This window comes from Schistocerca serialis, chromosome 5, assembly GCF_023864345.2.
Source record: "Schistocerca serialis cubense isolate TAMUIC-IGC-003099 chromosome 5, iqSchSeri2.2, whole genome shotgun sequence".
In the NCBI taxonomy this organism is placed as follows: domain Eukaryota; kingdom Metazoa; phylum Arthropoda; class Insecta; order Orthoptera; family Acrididae; genus Schistocerca; species Schistocerca serialis.
The window spans coordinates 436,164,571-436,180,504 of record NC_064642.1 but is presented as its reverse complement, the minus strand read 5'-3'; the positions used below and the strand labels follow the sequence as shown (position 1 = coordinate 436,180,504).

Genomic DNA, 15,934 nt, shown 5'->3' with positions numbered 1-15,934 from the left:
GTACGTTTGTATCGAGACAGGTATCCAGAACGAAGGTGTCCCGACAGGAAGACGTTAGAAGTAATTGATCGGCGTCTTAAGGAGCACGGAACATTCCAGCCTATGACTCGCGACTGGGGAAGACCTAGAACGACGAGGACACCTGCAATGGACGAGGCAATTCTTCGTGCAGTTAACGATAACCCTAATGTCAGCGTCAGAGAAGTTGGTGCTGTACAAGGTAACGTTGACCACGTCACTGTATGGAGAGTGCTACGGGAGAACCAGTTGCTTCCGTACCATGTACAGCGTGTGCAGGCACTATCAGCAGCTGATTGGCCTCCACGGCCGACCGAAGTGGCAGTGGGGTTCTAGGCGCTGCAGCCTGGAACCGCGAGACCGCTACGGTCGCAGGTTCGAATACTGCCTCGGGCATGGATGTCTGTGATGTCCTTAGGTTAGTTAGGTTTAACTAGTTCTAAGTTCTAGGGGACTAATGACCACAGCAGTTGAATCCCATAGTGCTCAGAGCTATTTGAGCCTCCACGGGTACACTTCTGCGAATGGTTCATCCAACAATGTGTCAATTCTCATTTCAGTGCAAATGTTCTCTTTACGGATGAGTGCAAATGTTCTCTTTATGGATGAGGCTTCATTCCTAAGTGATCAAATTGCACATTTTCACAATCTACGAGAATCCGCACGCATTCGTGCAATCACGTCATCAACACAGATTTTCTGTGAACGTTTGGGCAGGCATTGTTGGTGATGTTTTGATTGGGCCCCATGTTCTTCCACCTACGCTCAATGGAGCACGTTATCATGATTTCATACGGGATACTCTACCTGTGCTGCTAGAACATGTGCCTTTACAAGTACGACACAACATATGGTTCATGCACGATGGAGCTCCTGCAAATTTCAGTCGAAGTGTTCGTACGCCTCTCAACAACAGATTCGGTGACCAATGGATTGGTAGAGGCAGACCAATTCCATGGCCTCCACGCTCTCCTGACCTCAACCCTCTTGACTTTCATTTATGGGGGCATTTGAAAGCTCTTTTCTACGCAACCCCGGTACCGATTGTAGAGACTCTTCGTGCTGGTATTGTGGACGGCTGTGACACAATACGCCATTCTCTAGGGCTGCATCAGCGCATCAGGGATTCCATGCGACGGAGGGTGGATGCATGTATCATCGCTAACGGAGGACATTTTGAACATTTACTGTAACAAAGTGTTTGAAGTCACGCTGGTACGTTTTGTTGCTGTGTGTTTCCATTCCATGATTAATGTGATTTGAAGATAAGTAACAAAATGAGCTCTAACATAGAAAGTAAGCGTTTCCGGACACATGTCCACATAACATATTTACTTTCTTTGTGTGTGAGGAATGTTTCCTGAAAGTTTGGCTGTACCTTTTTGTAACACCCTGTATACAGAGGGGTCCAAAAGAATTTATCCGTAACTTTCAAATTATTTGACGCAGTTGTCTCATTTTTGGTGAAAATGTAGCTTAAAAATCCAACTTAAGGGGGGGGGGGGGGGTAGGACGTCAAACGGGCCGACGTGGAGCAGTAGAGGCATCACAGGACATTTTAATTTCCGGTGTCTATACTTTTACAAATAAAGTCATAAAACTTTATCAGCATCGCCAGGAAGGATTCAGGATTCACACTCATTTCAGTGGAAGTTTACATGTGAAATTTCATCGTTTTTTCACTTACTTATGGCTGCATTTGTCGCTATAGGTACACCTTTTTCATAAGTTAGAGAGATTTGTCGATGAATTTTGCATAGCATACATGCCATACTTACAGGTGTATGAAACTCTAGAATCTATTTAATTTATGAAAAAACGAATGAGCTCTTATATCTTCAACTTCATGTTTAGAAAAAACACAAATTTTATAGTTAATTACCTCAATTTTTACCACAGTTTTTAATAGATGTGGAAAATTCTAGAGTTTCATACACCTTTAAGTATGGTATGCAAAATTCATCGAAGAATCTCTCTTACGTATGAAGAAAAGTGTACCTATACAGATGCTGCCATTAGTAAGTGAAAAAAATGATGAAATTTGACGTGTAAAGAAAGTTGTTTCGTTAAGTTTTCGAACTTCCACTGCTATGGTAGTGTATTCTGAATCCTTCCTGGTCATGCTGACAAAGTTATATGAATTTATTAGTAAAAGTATAGACAATGGAAATTAAAATGTCCTGTGGTGCCCCTCGTGCTCAAAGTCGGCCCATTTGGCATCCTACCCTCCTTCAAGATATCACTGTAGGTGTTCGAAATCGTCACCATTAACATCCACACACAAACGTTCCTCCCGAACTGCAGCACGAACTACTGACTGCAACGTGTTCAGTTGGATGTTTGCACACGAATGTACGATGGATTCTCGGAGTCCATCCAATGTGGGTGGCTTTTGTCGATAAACGACGTCCTTTAGTGTTCCCCACAGGTAAAAGTCCAGAGGAGTTAGGTCTGGGGAACGTGGTGGATACTCCACAGCACCTCTACGGCCTATCCATCGTCCTGGTAGACTTTCGTCGAGATACGCCCTAACAAGATTTTGGTAGCGGGCTGGGGCACCATGTTGTTGAATGTAAATTCTTCCGTCTCCATACACGTCTCGGATGGCAGGTAAAATTGATGTCTGAAGCTTCTGAAGGTACACCTCACCGGTAACTGTGCCGTCAAAGAAGAATGGCCCAATCAAGCCCCGGTAAGACAACCCACACCACACATTTACTCCTGGCAAATTCACGGCTTCCTCTATGTGGACGTTCGGATTTTCGGCGGCCCAGTAGATGCAATTGTGGCGATTTACTGTACCACTGAGTTGGAACTGTGCATCTCTGGAAACTCTTCATCGTTGCGCACCATGTTAGTAGACCACTAGCAGTACAGAAGTCTGGGTCGTCCTCGTTCATTGAGTGTAGCAGTCGTGGGATGTAGCACTTCCACTTTACTGTCTTCAGAATTCGCCGAACACTTGAGCGATTCACTCCAATTTCACGGGCACACTGTCTCACAGACTTCTGTGGTGAGCGAGTGAATTGTTGTAACACATGACGGGAGTTAGCTGGACTTGTTACGGTTACAGGTCGTCCAGATCGTTGTTTATGTACATCTATAACAAAGCCTTCGGCTTCAAATTTGTCTCGAATGCGACGAATCGTTAAACGTGTCGGTGGCTCTGTTTGATACTCATTTAGCCATTGCCATTGAACCTCGTTAATGTTTTCGTACATAAAATACCACTTCAAAACTGACTTCCTTTCATCGAATGTAAGCCTTGCGCCACCCATGTTTACTCGAATAACTAGGTGCAACTGAGAACAAAACACTGACTATCTGGAGACTGTCACCTGACAAAACAAAACAACGCAATGTAACGCTTGTGTGGCGATTGCCGGAACTAGAAACTATTACACTACCAAATATGAGACAACTCCATCAGTTTGTTTAAACAGCTATGGACATTTAAAGACCGGATGCATTTTTTAGGACCCCTCTGTATTTCGGAACCTATTAAGATTTATGACTTTAAGAAGTCTGCTCGAAAAACTCCGGGACATTCGCAATTCCGAGCCAGTGGCGTGTTGGAGCGAAATGTGGTTGGCATCCCTGCATACGCTTGTGTTTAATGTGTAATTGCCACAAGTCTCATTGTTGTTTGTCTGTTATTTATTGCTCAGTGCTGAATTGAGTAGAATGTTGTGCCACACAGCTGCGATTTTCGAGGTGGCAGAGTTAGATGAGCAACGCGTCTGCATTAAATTGAGCGTGCAACTCAAGAAAACCTGTAGAGAGAGACACCTAATGATGCACGAAGCCTGCGGAGGTGCGTGCTTAAGCCATACTCGATGTTACGAATGGTTCGCAAGGTTTAAAAATGGCTGGATGTAAGTTAAAGATGTCCCTTCTTGAAGACGCCCTTTGACGTCTACGGACGATGCTCGAGTCAAGAACGTCAGCGAAACTGTGCTTGCCAATCGAAGACTGACTGTACGAGAGACTGCAGAAGGCCTACATTTCAGTAGGAGCACATCATAAAATCTTGACTCAGCATATTGTAATGCATCGTGTTGCCGCCAAGTTCGTCCGGCAAATAATGAGTGAAGACCAGGAAGACCACTCTCTACCCCGCAGTCTGTGAAAAGCTTTTGGATAGCACAAATGAGAAAGAGAGGTTCCTTAAGGGAAGACGGAAGGCAAGTGCCCTTCAAATATACGACTTTTAAATTTTAGCATATTTGAAATGCCTGGTCATTCCCGCTTGAAAAGTTTTTTGTTTTACTCCTTGTGTATTATTTAATGCTTCTATTGTTTTATCACTTCAGTGTTTCCTACCCTCTATCTACTATCGATACTCGTTTTTCCGATCGTGTTTGTTATTGTTTTTGAGCGTTAATGGCTGTACTTTGTGAAGTTTGTTGTGAGTGAAGTACGTGTTGTTTTGTATTTTCTTTGGTTCCAGTGTTTTCGTAAAAGTGCAGTTAATAAATAAATTCTGGCCTAAATTAAAATTCAGAGGAAATAAATACGTAAAAGTACGGTAAATGAGATTAGTGGGATAAAAGGACCCAGGAATGTTAGACATAAAGAAAATCAGCACATCAAGAAGGAAACTGCAGTGTCTTCAAGGCATTTCCTCCCAGTCAGCTTGTGGAGATGGACATTCGTTTGGAAATATTATGGTGAACCTTAGCATGCTCTGTGATTTCATTTCCAAAAATACTGTGTGCAGAATATGTGGTGGTGACGTACCTTTGGGTGAGAATCAGCGTCTTCGTAAAGGGATTGTGTCAAACCTGACATTTAGTTGTACAAAATGTGGTGCACTTGCTACAACAATGACATCAAAAATGGCAAATAATAATTTATATGAGAACAACATAAGGCTAGTTTATGGTCTTAGATCTATTGGAAAATGGATGTAGGCAGTTAAAAACTTATGTGGATTGCTTGATATTCCAAATACTCCTGCAAAATTTATGTCTTACAATAATGTTATTCGTACTGCTGTTGCTGAAGTTTGTAATGTCTCAATGAAGGAAGCAGCTGAAGAAGCACTCAAGGAAAGTGATGACAGTGAAAGTGGTGATATTTTTGCATGTTTTGATGGCAGCTGGCAGAAACGTGGACACTCTTCACTAAATGGTGTCGTGACAGCTACATCATTTGATACCGGCAAAGTAATTGATGTAGTGATTCTACGCAAGTACTCTAAAACTTGTGGCAGTGGAACTGAGAAAGAGCATGAACATAACTGTCAGATGAATTATACTGGTCCAAGTGGTGGGATGGAAGTAGCAGGAGTTCTCAGAATTTTTAATCGTTCAGTGGCAAACAGAGGTTTCAGATACACACAGTATTTAGGGGACAATGACAGCAAGGCTTATGACCGGTTATGTGCATAACAACCCTATGGTCATAATGTCACAATTTCTAAATTGGACTGCATTGGGCATGTTCAGAAGCAAATGGGGTCCAGCCTGAGAAGATTATTGAATGAATAGTGAAAAATAGTATTGGAAGATAGTAAGAAGAGAGGTGGTAAAGGTCGCCTGATAAATGTTGATATAGATAGATTACAGAATTATTATGGCTTGGCCATAAGAAGAAATGTAGGGAATTTAGAAAACATAAAAAGTCTGTATGGGCTATCTTTTTGCATAAGCTTTTCACAAATGAAAATCCAGTGCACGATCTTTGCCCGAATAATCCCGACACTTGGTGCAAGTACAGGAGAAGTGCCAGATATGGCCACAATCATTCTTTACCTGCATCAGTAATAAATGAAGTTAAACCCGTATTTAGAGACCTTTGTAGAGATACCTTGTTAAAGAAATGTCTTAATGGGGAAACCAAAAATTTTAATTAATGTGTGAATTCTGTCATTTGGAACTGGTTACTGAAAACTGTATTTGTTCAGCTTACAATCCTCAAATTTGGTGTTTATGATGCTATTTTATGCTTCAGTGATGGTGTAATTAGAAAATTGGAAGTTTTGGAACTATTGGGCATAAAATCTAGTGGAAATACTGCAAAATCCTTGGTGCAAATAGATAAAGAGAGAATCTGAAAAGTAGATATTTCTAAATTAAAATGCACAAAAGAAGCCAGACAGAAAGGAAGAGGGACCAAGAACAGAAAAGAAGATCAGTGTGATTTAGATGATGCTCAATATGGTGCAGGAAAATATTAGTGGTAAGTAATTCTCATCAATAACTGTACTACAAGTGCAATATTAAACCTAAAATTGATTTATCAGGTACCATTATTTGATAAACTAATGGGGTTAGAAACATGAAATTTGATCAATTTTTACTGCAGATGGTAATAAGTTAATATAAGTAAATTGAGAAACACTAAACAGTCAGAAACTGTTTTATAATAATTAATGTCCAAAAGAAGTTAAATTTTACTTGTGAAAGAATAATTTTTTTTCTTCAAAACCATAAGAAATATTACGTTCATTTATTTATAAATTGAGGCATATATATATATATATATATATATATATATATATATATATATATATGCAGTAAAAATTTCATTGTTTTATCACTTATAGTTCTTTTGAAAAGTGTACCTATTCCAAGGATAAAACAGCATTGGCAGAATAGGGATGAAAATTGCCCTATGTCTCCCCTTAAGAGAATTATAACCGGTGATCAGACATGGGTCTACGGATATGATTCTGAGCCCAAGGTCCAATCTTCACAATCGGTCGGGAAAGGTTTTCCATGACGAAAGAAAACTCATCAAGTTAGGTCTAATTTCATAGCCGTGCTGGTAGGTTAAGTTGACATTCAAGGATTAGTTCGTCATGAATTCGTGCTACAGGGACAAACTGTTGTCGATGGTACTATCGGGACGTGTTGCAACACCTGTGAGAAAATGTGAGACGGAAGCGGCCAGAAATGTGGCGAGTCAATGCATAGCTCGTGCATCACGATGAGGCACCCGTACATTCATACCTGTTCCTGTGTGACTCTCGCACAAAAAACGAAGTCACTGTGCTGCTCCTCTGTACTTGCCTGACCTGGCCGCTGTGAACTTTTCTTTTTAATTTCCTAAGTTGAAAACCTTGCTGAAAGGACGAAGATAAACAACGTTTGACAAGATAAAAGAAAATTGAAACTTACCGGCAGATTAAAACTGTGTGCCGGACCGAGACTCTAACTCGGGACCTTTGCCTTTCGCGGGCAAGTTCTCTACCAGCTGAGCCACCCACGCACGACTCACGCCCCGTCCTCACAGCTTTACTTCTGCCAGTACCTCGTCTCCTACCTTCCAAACTTTACAGAAGGTCCCGAGTTCGAGTCTCGGTCGGGCACACAGTTTTAATCTGCCAGGAAGTTTCATATCAGCGCACACTCCGCTGCAGAGTGAAAATCTCATTCTGGAAACATCCCCCAGGCTGTGGCTAAGCCATGTCTCCGCAATATCCTTTCTTTCAGGAGTGCTAGCTCTGCAAGGTTCGCAGGAGAGCTTCTGTAAAGTTTGGAAGGTAGGAGACGAGGTACTGGCAGAAGTGAAGCTGTGAGTACCGGGCGTGAGTCGTGCTTCGGTAGCTCAGTTGGTAGAGCACTTGCCCGCGAAAGGCAAAGGTCCCGAGTTCGAGTCTCGGTCGGGCACACAGTTTTAATCTGCCAGGAAGTTTTATATTCTAGTTATTTAAGTAAAACGGTCTTTATCGTATGTAAGTTGTGTATCTCTCGTTTGGTGGCCGGTTTCGCTCTTTTACAAGACCATCACTGGGCCATTTGTTTTACTCTGTAAAGAAGAGTTGTGCATATCGTAAACGATCGAGGAATCTACGCAATCACAGAAGTAAGATTATATAAAATAAATGGATGGTATCCCCTTAGTGGCGCTAGCAGACCGCTGTGGAGACGTGTGGTACAGTTCCGAGTGGAGCTCCACCCAGAGCCTCCTCCATCGGGTTTTCTATGACTTTAACATTCTTTTACAAACAGCTCTCGCAGATTACAGGACGGTTCTCTGTGATTGGCTGTACGTGGCACTACGCAGGAGGCGGTGGGCGGAGCTCCCATGTTAAAACCACAACGACTGAGCTCCACTCAGCACTATACCACACGTCTCCAGAGGGGTCTGCTATTGCCACAAGCACCTGCTGTCACCAAGGGTATACCAGCATTTTACTTTATGTTATCTTACTTCTGTGATTGTGTAGATTCCTCGACCACTGGCGATGCGTAGAGCTCTTGTTTACACAGTAAAACATATGGTCCTATGATGGTCTTACAGAAAACCGAAACCGGTCACCAGACGGAATATATACAGCCTACATGCGATCAAGACTCATTTATTAATAATTTTAAAATTTCCAAGAGGTTAATGGATATCGAATGAGTTATAGCTTTTACTCGAGTGCCACCTGTTTCGTTTTTCGTCTTCAGCGTTTCTTTATTCCGTTGACCATCGTAACTAGGTAACCTAATTGGTCTATGTCGCATCACCTGTTATGTATTATTGTATACACTATACTTTAAAAACGTATCGCTCAACACCACCACCTCGGAAAAATTACAGGTCCTAATTATTTTCAGCTAATCGAAATCCCAGGAAGGACTACTGTTACTACGTACAGTTCCAACTAAGTTTCTTGTTAGTAATTATATGTGTTTCATAAACTGCTTCGATCCACTATATCTATAAAATTATTTCCTTCACTGCTGTCTGACTGTATTTGACTGGTTTCGTTTCATTCTGCAGTGCGAAATCGGGTCTCGTGCTGGGTACCCTATAAGAACAAATGTTTCTAGATTTGGCGTGAAGGACGAGGTAAGCTGATTCGCAGCTCCCGCACTAACAACAGGAAAACAGAGGCCGTCAGCTGAGGCCGCCGGAGTTCAGACCGTTATCACGACAAATGACCGCTGTTGAACGAGCGTAAACATCCATAACGATCGATCACCCAGGTCGAAAGCAGTACATTACCCCGTCTGGTGCCCAGGACACAGAACAGGCCATGCTCGAACGAAGCGCTGTGCTGGCATCTAAAAGCGAAATGCTCACGGGCAGTGCGAGATGTCTAAGATCATGTTACCCTTTGAAATATTATTACTAAAACACATCAAGAACTATAACTTTAACAGTAGCCTTCTTGATTTCCTCATGTCACGTCATGAACACATCGAGTACGAGAGTAGCACCACCTGCGATCACGCTAATACCGTGTAGGGCATCCTCTAGCCTTGACAAATGGCCACATTCGTCTGGGAACTGAGGGCTTCAATTTCTCTGTATATACTAAAATCTTGCTTAAGCCACTCGATGATAATTCGGTACTGCAGAACCCGCAAATTACGGGAATGGAAAGAGCTACATTGCAGCCCCTCTTCCTAATATTTCCACACGTTTTCTATTGAGTTTTACTTCCATATGTCAAAAAACAGACATGACGGGGGAGCGACAGCCGTGCGAATTTAGTTCGAAATAAATTTGCTGAGTTCGAGAATCTGGGCATCGGAAATATTAGGCACAGTATGCTCCTTATAAGTGACATATGAAAACTTGTGTCATACCGAGACTCAAAACTTTGTTTCACGCTTATCGCGAGGAGTCACCTTAATCACTTAGACTATCCGTGCACGCCCCCTGGATTGGCCCACATTTTCGTAAGTCACATTACCTAAATCACTGTACCATTCATTCCTGACTTACTGCTCGCAGCATTACTCTGGATAGCACCAGTGACAGTGAGAGTATGAGGAACCGTGGCTAATGATGTTATCGTCTTTTGCCAGTCTTGTCGTGCAATACTTACTTGCAAGTATGAAAGTCATGAAATTAGGGGACTATGGTACAGGGATGTAGACAGTGTGACATATGAGAGCGTGGCTCCGTCCAAGAGCCGTGCATGGATAACAGAGGTGATTAAGGCGACCGCTCGTTAAGGTGACTGCTTGAGATAAGCGGGAAATGTGTACCTCACAAGCCCAGCACTGACAGCCATTAACAGGTAGTACGTCTACACCTAATGCAGAGAACGCCAAGATAGTCACACTCAACGATTTTTTTTTCGAACTATATTCGTGCTGCTGTCGACCGTGTTATATCAGTTCCTTCAGACATGCAAGTAAACAATCCATGCCAAGGCAGGGCAAAGACTATAACATCATCTCTTACGGTTTCTCATGGTCTACTTGTCTCTGGAGCGGGAAGCCAGGGTGATGGTGTGAGCATCAAGTCATCTATGTATGGGATTATGATACAGGCCGCGCGGGGTAGCCGCTCGGTCTTGGGCGTCTTGTCACAGTCCGCGCAACTCCTTCCGTCGGAGGTTCGAGTCCTCCCTTGGGCATGGGAATGTGTGTTGTACTTAGGGCAAGCTAGTTTAAATTAGATTAAGTAGTGTGTAAGCTTAGGGACCGATGACCTCAGCAGTTTGGTTCCATAAGATCTTACCACAAATATCCAGTTTTACTAATTTACACTTATGCATATAGTGTGACATTTGGAATTTGGACGGTCTTAAAGGCGTGTACAGGTAGCCGAAGTCGTTAAGGTGACGCTCACAATTAGCAGGAAATCCTAGTTCCGTCCCAGTCCAACACATATTTTCGTATTCTACTAACGCCCGACCCCTACACTTACCGAATTTATTCGAACTAAATTTTCTGTGGAATCAGTATCGCCGGCCGCAGTGGCCGTGCGGTTAAAGGCGTTGCAGTCTGGAACCGCAAGACCGCTACGGTCGCAGGTTCGAATCCTGCCTCGGGCATGGATGTTTGTGATGTCCTTAGGTTAGTTAGGTTTAACTAGTTCTAAGTTCTAGGGGACTAATGACCTCAGCAGTTGAGTCCCATAGTGCTCAGAGCCATTTGAACCATTTTTTGGTATCAGTATTGGATGATATACAGCTGGCCAATCGAGGTGTCGTAGGATGCCTGAGTGTTCCTCATACAACTGTTTCCTTTTCGTGCATCCCTCTAAAAGGACTGTTGCGTTGTTGGAAGACAGGAGTGTCCACAGTATCACTGAGACGTAGAAGATAGGGGAACCACCGCTCATGGAAAATGCTGAAATAAAGTTCCTGGTTCATCTTTATGGTTAACCGAATGAGTGAACACAAGACTTGGCATGAAAAACAATAAAAAAAACAAAAGAACCACCTCACTGTACCCTCGACCTCCGGTGACTTCATTAGGGTGTCAGTGTGCTACGATCCTTGAATCATTTTAAACGAATGTAAATAGTGGCTCTTCGTATCACATTACACGTCCTCAGCCAGCTACTGTTGCTTGGCACACTGAAAAGGTGCAAAATCATTTACCTATTTCATCTGTGGCTTTCTACCAATTGCACGCTGTTTTACTGTGAATGTCCGTTCCGAATCCGGTTGTTTGGCCGTATACTCACTAAGAGCAGCTGATCCTATAGCATTTAGAAACCGCATGCCATTGACACATCACGTCACTACCACGACTTGCATCGGTGTAGTGGAACTAGTTGTGTAACTACTGTTGCGCACTTATGCCACTAGAGTGTTCTTTTTTTTTATTTTTTTTTATTTACAGGGGGTGACCAACATTCTCTACCATTTTCTCCGTAGAATTAATACCGTCTCTTCTCCTTACTCGCTTAAAAGCTTTTCAAACACAAGTTGTTCTTAATTTATGAACTACTGTATGTCATGTACACATCTTAAGAAGGAAATTATGCAGGGCAGAAGCTTTCCAATAAAAGCACCAAAAATCTCCGCACCAGTGTAATAAGTTGTTGCATGTCTAGATTTTAATTTTTATGAAGAGCATACGAAGGGTTCATTTCATAATTTTCTGATGAAGCGTCAAGGGAAGACTGAATAGCTTATATGTTCCGGAGATATCGTAAATAATAAAACTAACACCGGTGCTAGCAGAAGCGTTCTCATGCATTTCTCGCTGAGGAGCGCCCGTTGAAAAAAGATTAGCAGACTTCCTAATAACAGTCGGTGTTATGCCTACAGCGTCTGGGGTCTCAGTTTAAAGAGACAGTCGTCGTTTTGTTTCCCTGTTTTGATGCCCTTATACTGGGTCCAATGCGTTGCCAGGGATGTGTATTCAATCAGTAATCAGATCCATGACAGAGGAGTGATAATCAGCATTATCATTTTTTGTAAAGGAGCTGGAGTTCTGTTACAAATCATTTATGAAACAATATCCCTAATGCGTAACAGCAATTACACGTCCGTTAGAGACCCTTTCCCTAATCCACGTCCACTTTCTCCAATTCACTTTAAAGTGGAATATCTTAACATTCCATTCCGCTGTCCATCCCTGCTAAACTTATGTAGCGAATCAGTCCTTAATAACTTATTACTTATTACTGGACTTTGTATGGCACCACGGCATCGATAAGTTACAGAATATCGTTTAAACCACACTGTTAATTTAGGTAAGTCTATTATTAATAATTAACGGTTAGTTTCGAGGGCGTGTTCACTTTCGGTTGCGTAAGTGGATGTAGACACAATAAGACATAGCATAGTCGTCAGTGAATATAACCTTAGAACAAATATCTAGAAAACAAGCATACACCACTGTTTACGGTCCAGTCGCAAGTGTTAATGGGTGCAGTATATCATCAAAATACCTCCACACATCCCTGAACAAAAGAGAATAACCTACTACATGTCAGGGGAGGCGGATTTGCCTTAATGAAAGGGGGAGGGGAGTATTGCGTCGTCTCTGGAGGATCAGTTACAGCAGAATGAGTCGGTCATGAGATCTCAGTATCATGGACTCGTCACTGGATGTCATCTGAGAAACATATCTATCACGGGTATTTGAAAACTTCTGATGCTGCGACAGTCGACTATTGCTGGTGTAATTTTTAAGTGAAATCGTAGAGGCACATCCACAGTCAAACCAAGACTACGGACGGACAGGGACCGTCGAGTACTGTCGTCGGTGGTTGTGAAAAATCGCACAAATCACTCGTGTGTTCCAAAGTGCTACCAGTAGCCCAATCAGAACAACTACTGTGCGCAGCGACTTAAGAAAAATGCGGTACAATGGCAGAGCAGCTCCGCATAAGCCACATATTTCTGTATCTAGTGATAACGACCTTGATTTGGTACAAAGAGTGACGCCATGGGACACTGAGTGACTGGAAGGAAGTGGCTTGGAGTTATGAATCACGCAATACTCTGCGGCAACGTGATGGAAGTGTTTGGGTTTGGCGAATGATTGGAGAACGCTACTTGCCACGATGTGTAGTGCCGAGTGAAGTACGGAGAAAGTTGTGTTACGATTTGGGGGTGCTTTTCACGGTTAAGGAGTGGTGTCTTTCTAGCGCTTAAAAAATCAATTAATGCGGAAGTAGATGGACACCTTTTAACGGCATTGTGTACTGCTTACGGTAGAGGAACAGTTTGCAGACAGTGATTGTATTAGCGTGACATTGGACAGTGTCATGAAGCACCAGCTGTGGGGTGATAGTTTTTAGACAATAATATTCCTGAAATAGACTTGCCTGCCAAGAGCAGCGAATGGAACCCATTCCAGTGCCTCTGGGATGAATGAGGAGGAGGACTTTGCTCCAGACCCCATCGTCAAACTTTCTCTGCCCTTTTTTCACATGATATCTTGCGAACCATGGGTGAAGGGTGTCAGACGGATGCCATAATCCTTGACTTCCGGAAAGCGTTTGACTCGGTGCCCCATTGCAGACTCCTAACTAAGGTACGAGCATATGGGATTGGTTCCCAAGTATGTGAGTGGCTCGAAGACTTCTTAAGTAATAGGACCCAGTACGTTGTCCTCGATGGTGAGTGTTCGTAGGAGGTGATGGTATCATCTGGAGTGTCCTAGGGAACTGTGGTAGGTCCGTTTTTGTTTTCTATCTACACAAATGATTTTTAGGATAGGGTGGATAGTAATGTGCGGCTGTTTGCTGATGATGCAGTGGTGCACGGGAAGGTGTCGTCGTTGAGTGACTGTAGGAGGATACAAGATGACTTGTGATTGATGTAAAAAATGGCAGCTAACTCTAAATATATATAAATGTAAATTACTGCAGATGATTAGGAAAAAGAATCACGTAATGTTTGAATACTCCATTAGTAGTGTAGCGCTTGACACAGTCACGATTAAATATTTGCGCGTAACATTGCAGAGCGATATGAAGTGGGACAAACATGTAATGGCAGTTGTGGGGAAGGCGGATAGTCGTCTTCAGTTAATTGGTAGAATTTTGGGAGGATGTGGTTCATCTGTAAAGGAGACCGCTTATAAAACACTAATACGACCTATTCTTGAGTACTGCTCGAGCGTTTGGGATCCATATCAGGTCGGATTGGGGGAGGACATAGAAGCAATTCAGAGGCGGTCTGCTAGATTTGTTACTGGAAGGTTTGATCATCAAGCGAGTGTTACGGAAATGCTTCAGAAACTCGGGTGGGAGTCTCTGGTGGAAAGGAGGCCTTCTTTTCGTGAATCGCTAATGAGGAAATTTAGAGAACCAGCATTTGAGGCTGACTGCAGGACAATTTTACTGCCGCCAACTTATATTTCGCGGGAAGACCACAAAGATATGATAAGAGAAATTAGGGCCCGTCCAGAGGCATATAGGCAGTCATATTTCGCTCGTTCTGTTTGGGAGTGGAACAGAGAGAGAAAATGCTAGTTGTGGTACGAGGTACCCTCCGCCACGCACCGTATGGTGGATTGCGGAGTATGTATGTAGGTGTAGATGTAGGTCTGGGTGCTTGAGGAAGAACGTATTCCACACGGATTCAGACTCATCATTAAAATGGCCCCAGCTGAGTTTCTGCTGCCATTAAAGGCAAAAGATGGACACATATCAAGTTAATATTCACTAACACGTCTCCGGATACCTTTGACGAGAAAGTGATACTAGTAGTCATCCGTTTTTAACTCGAAGAGTGGCTTCAACTGTCTATTACTGCCACCTGTTGCTTGAAGAGTTAGACATCAGCCAGCCATACGCTTTCGATGTATTTTAATGATTGCAGAAGCATCACCGGGTTATGTTGCAATACCCGTGGTTGATTTTTCCTCCATGTTCTGCATAAACATATACACAGCGTACTTTATAGTGCATGGTGGAAGCCTTCCAGCAAAACAATGAAAATAACATTATTAACTGTTAACCTCTTTATAAGGAAGTGAGAAAACATTATAAGTTAAATACGCGTAGCGTGGGGATTTTGTGGGTAATTAACTCGTAATGACTGTAAGTGCTAAAATTTAGTCAGATTACACACATTTCTTTCTCAGTATTTACCAGCGCAATGAACCTCTTAGAAGGTTTAAATAGGATATACATGGAATATATGAGTTTTTAACATGTCCTCATCGTAACTTGAGAACAACTTACTTACAGTTAAAAACACACAAAATTATTTCAAAAGCTTACGGCAGAACTGGGTTGCTAGATTATCCTAGTTGTTTTACTCCATACCACTCACTCAGTCACCACATTTCCCATTTACTTTTATCAATCAGCTGCAGCCTCTTCTCTTTTAATATATCAAAGCTCTCTGGTTATGCGTGATGCATATACTAACGATTGTAGTCGACTAACACATTTTACTGTCTCTTGTGTCGTCCATTACACCCGTAACTGTCATCGAACTCCTTAGGACTTCCATTCATTGACCTATAATGATTTCACCATTATTAACTTGATCCTTTTTCTGGTAACTTTTGTCCACAGGCATCTCGTCTTACCTTCCCTCCTAGTTCTTATTCATATAGTGTGTTACAGAGGGTCGTTTTAAAAATTTTGTAGTTGGTAGAGGATTAAATTTAGAATATTTTGCTATTAGCAGGCTATAGATGGAGAAGTGAAAGAAAGTCTGTACGGAACTATGAGGATTCTGTTCAGTCGTTACGCTAATAAGAATATTGTAGTTTGGAAAACATTTATTGACGGTGACGCACAATCAAATACTGTAAACGGA

General features: G+C 42.4%; 1 protein-coding gene across 1 annotated transcript in view; it reads right to left on the bottom strand.

The window, feature by feature from the left end:
* The window catches only part of LOC126481983 (nephrin-like), an 881,063-nt gene that overhangs the window by 3,470 nt on the left and 861,659 nt on the right, over positions 1–15,934 (bottom strand). The gene's annotated exons all lie outside the window — the stretch shown is intronic.